The sequence below is a fragment of the Haplochromis burtoni genome, unplaced genomic scaffold (genome assembly GCF_018398535.1).
Source record: "Haplochromis burtoni strain Fernald_Lab_line unplaced genomic scaffold, NCSU_Asbu1 Contig_4176, whole genome shotgun sequence".
Lineage (NCBI taxonomy): Eukaryota > Metazoa > Chordata > Actinopteri > Cichliformes > Cichlidae > Haplochromis > Haplochromis burtoni.
The window spans coordinates 1-4,510 of record NW_024586537.1 but is presented as its reverse complement, the minus strand read 5'-3'; the positions used below and the strand labels follow the sequence as shown (position 1 = coordinate 4,510).

Sequence of the window (4,510 nt, the reverse complement as noted above, 5' to 3'; positions counted from 1 at the left end):
CTGGAGAGATTATATCTCTCGGCTGGCCTGGGAACGCCTTGGTATTCCCCCGGATAAGCTGGAGGAGGTGGCTGGGGAGAGGGAGGTCTGGGCCTCTCTGCTTAGGCTGCTGCCCCCGCGACCCGACCCCGGACAAAGCGGATGAAGATGGATGGATGGATGGACATCATCATCATCATTTATTTATATGGCACTTTAAAAACACACCTGGTAGACCAAAGTGCTGTACAATAGAAATATAAATATAGTAATAAAATAGAAAAAACAGACAAGTATGTGTATGTGATGCAAAAGGTAAAATTAAAAACAAGGCTAGAATGTGTGAACGTTAACTTTGAGTTCTACAACTAGGAGCAAAATGCTTTGAACATGGACTACGGTAGTCCATACTCGAGGGAACAGTAACATGATCTGTGGCTGCCGGAGCTTGGCAAGTGAAACAGTGGTGTGAGAGTTGATGGTGGAGCGGCAATGTGACATTTTTGTGTTGTTACCTTACGTGTGCCGCTACGGGTCACCTTTTGTGTTTTTACGTATGGTGTGTTTATGGAAATGTATTTAAGATAAACGTAACTCAAGCCAGGTGTTTTTGGTCAGAACAAGCAAACGGTTTGTAAACTCTGCACTGTTATGATAAATGACATTGGATAAAGAGAAGCAAATAAAACTGATGAATACAAAAACAATCTTAACTGTACAACACAAGCATAGCTTGAGTTGTTACAAGTTTAATTCATAACAGTTACATTGCCTCATCCCTGCCATCAAACACTTCAGTGGCTTCAAGTGTAGACATAGCCTCTACAGGTACTGCAACAGAGGGAGAGCAGAGTCAGGAGGGTCTTGGAAGAAGTTCAGAAAAGATCCAAAGAGGCAGTCTGAACAGTCTTACTTGTTTGCAGGTGGAGTAATGCACGAATGGATAAAAAAGAGTGAGAAGTTATCAGCTGTTTAGGAGCAAATGGAGATCCGTGTCCAGGGGAGTGAGGCTATTGCGAGTGTGAAAGGTTGTCCAGGAAGTAACTAAGAAGACATGCACAGAGAGGTAAGTACTAGAGCTTTGAGCAACGTGAGGCCAATAACTAACATAGGTTAACAGATAATATGGCAAAGACTGGTTGTGAACGGTGGTCTTAAATACAGCTGGCTTGATTTGTCTCAGGTGGTGATCCTCAGAGGAGTGATGAAGTAGAGCAGGCAGCACCCAGAGTAGAGCAGGCACTGTGGAAAAATAGTTGTGACTCAACCAGACCATTACAAAGTATGGCCTGGAGGATTTTCAAGAACATTCTTAATGACTGTACACAGTGACTGCTGATGGACGACGTTGGGCCAGATGTGCTACAGTTAGCGTTAAGGAGGTATGATCAAAGCAAGATCAAAAACATTTAACATTTAAACTTGCATAAAATGTTTAAGGGGAATATGGCCTGAAAATATAACATGAATTATCAATCAATCAAAGCTTTATTCGTCACATGCAGGTTGCCCTGCAGTGAAATGGGACCCTCCCCCCCCCCGACCTTACACATATAGCACAAACATTACATGGGGATACAGGTCGGAGATTGGTAGAATCAGAGAAAAAAACATTGAAATGTACACTACAGTGGGGAAAGTGCAAGAGGAAAAAAGAGACCCCTACTCATGCTGTGCTTCCATGGTAGGACAGCATGAGAACAGGAAACAAAAAAACTCCTTTGCACAAAAAAGCACATAAATGTCCACAGCACAACATTGTGAAGACATGACAAGCCACAGGGGTGGGTGGGGGGTGAGGAGTAATCCGAAGCGAACACAGCAGCCGCCCTGCACAGCGCTACCATTCCAGCGCGGCACACAGACCCGCCGTGTTCCCTCGCAGGAAACAAGCATCGAAGGCGTTGGAAGGGGAGGGGGATGAGTGAGTGCCTATCAGTGTAAGTGTGTGTGTGTGCGTGTCCATAGTTCAGCTGAGACAGTGTCCTTCGGCCTATCAGGCTAAGTAAACAGTCCTCCAGCCAATCCAGGTGTCCTTGCATGGGACGGGAAGAATAGCCGTAACACAGTCGTTATCAGGGAGTGATTGTTCGGCTCCAGCCTTGGGCCTGCAGCTGGCGCGTTATGGGGGTCCGCAATGTTCATGTTGATTTTGTTAATTTCCATGCGAGCAGCCCAGGAGAATTTTCAGGCTGCCCTAACACTCCGACACTGGCCTCTCGATCTCCCGTTGGAGAGCCGCGAGCCTCCCCATGATGGTATCAAACTTCTGTTCCATGGTGTTATCGTTCTTTTGATTCTGAGACCTCACAACTGCAGTGATCCGTTTCACGATGTTTTCCAACTGTCGCTCAAAGGGTCTCATTTTGAGCAGGCCTCTCTCTGATGTTTCCCCTCATACGCTCAATGGTGTTGTTTTGAGCCTTCACAGCAGCTGCAAGCGTCTCCAAGGTGTTGACCATATTACGTTCGTTGTGAGAGGTTGCGCCTCGTTCCATTTCGATTCCAGCGGGCAGCCTTGGGGGGGTTTGAACAGCCGGTTCCGCTCTCTTATTTCTCCGATAAACCAGGGCTAAGCCAACTCCGATCAGCATGAACCCTGTTATCATGGTTCCGAATAGATAGATATCTTCAGCGTCCTCGATCGACAGTCCCGCCAGGCACATGACCCTCCAGTTCTGCCACCCGTCCATCGTGTATCCGGCAGGGAAAGTCCCTCCAGGGCACTCGGGCTCTCCCGAGCCCAGACTTCTCGTTGAGAAAAGAGTGTCAATAGCATTCAGAGACCAGTTGATCAAATCCATAATTCTCTTTTAGGTTTAGAGAACGACAGTGGGAGCTGTTCCAGGGAAAGTAATCACACATGAGACAAGCAAGGACATCAAGAGGCTAAGCAGGGAAGATAAGGGTGAGGAGGAGAGGAGAAAAGTGCGACCGCCTTCGCTGAGAGCTGAAGAATAACATGAATTAAGAAGTAATTTTTTGATATCTTTGAGGTTGGAGACAATGCAGAGAAGCCTTCAGTGGGCAAGAGGAAGACTGATCAATGTAACTGCAGCAGATCAACTTCTGCGTGACTTGGCTGAATTGATTCAGGAGGTCGAACTGTCTACTCAGCATGGCCAACAAGGTAAGCACATATTGTGTCGATTCCTTGACTCATCAAAAGTGTGAAATAAATTATGACTCTGTCTTAACCTATTTTCCAAATACACCAAACGCTGATATATTTTCAGGCTGTTTTGGATACCAGGCACCAGTGGTTTTCCACAGAGAGGTAGATCCCTTTACCTTATCACTCGGGAACAGCTTTCATTCCTGAAGTCATGTGGATTCACTGCACCTCAGAAGGCTGATATTTTGAATGTTTCACTTCGTACAATTCGAAGACGTCTGCGGTCAGTGACTTTTGAAACCAGTGTGACTTTCAGTTCTTTGTGACACACACTCACTGTTTATTCAAATGAAATGGTATTGTGAGATTGTAAAAATTAGTATATTTGAATGTGCACCACTAGTCAAGTAATGAAGTGTGTTGTTATGGCAGTGATAAAATACTCATGTTTTTTTGTCTGATTTCAGACAGTATCATTTCACCCGTGCATCAATGTATGCGGAACTGACTGACAGTGCCTTGGATGAACATGTGCAGGACATTGTTGCTGGCAATGAACAAATTGGTCCTGAAGCTGTCAGAGCCTCCCTGCGAGTACGTGGACTACGTGTACAGCGAAGGAGGGTTCGAGCAAGCATGTTACGGATAAATCCTGGAGCAGCTGCCCTTAGAGCATTCTTGCGGAGACCAGAACGAAGAACATATCAGGTTGCAGGTCCAAACTCATTGTGGCACATTGATAGAAATCACAAGCTGATAAGGTAACCAACCACACGGATTTGTTGAACACCTATTTTGACCAAAGTGAAATTCAGTATTACATCAAATATAATTGTTGATCAGTAAGACACGTCCAATAGAGCCAGGCCCTGGGATGGGCAGCCCTCTAACACAACTGGTTATGTTTAAAGGGGAAGATCAGAGAACACAGAGAGCGCAAGCAACATATAGAGAAAAATTCAAACTTGACATGTAAATCAATTAAGAGTGTGTTTTCCATTGTTTCATTAACAAAGCAGAAATAATATTTTTCTTCTTATGGACCACGGTTTTAGGTGGAGGATAGTCGTTCATGGGGCTATTGATGGATACAGTCATCTTGTGGTCTTCCTTCATGCCTCAAACAACAACCATAGCAGTACCGTTTTGTCAAGTTTCATCAGAGCTGTGGTATCCTATGGTGTACCCTCGAGGGTTTGGACAGACAGAGGAGGGGAAAACAATGCTGTCTGCCTGATGATGAACATTTTCAGAGGCTTTAATCGTGGAAATGCCCTAAGTGGAAGGAGTACCCATAATCAGAGAATTGAGAGGCTCTGGGGTGATCTGTGGCGAGGAATGACCAATGTGTACTGTCACTTGGTGTTCGCTCACTCTGTGGTAGAGTATCACTTCCTGTTCCTGCTCAAACACAGT

General features: G+C 45.3%; 1 long non-coding RNA gene across 1 annotated transcript; it reads left to right on the top strand.

Moving 5' to 3' along the window:
* The first annotated feature begins 230 nt into the window (after positions 1–230).
* LOC121813973 lies at positions 231–4,504 on the top strand. The gene is made up of 5 exons (XR_006053996.1): positions 231–1,045; positions 2,976–3,109; positions 3,216–3,377; positions 3,562–3,855; positions 4,150–4,504. It is a non-coding gene; the product is annotated as an uncharacterized LOC121813973 (long non-coding RNA).
* Positions 4,505–4,510: the final 6 nt, after the last annotated feature.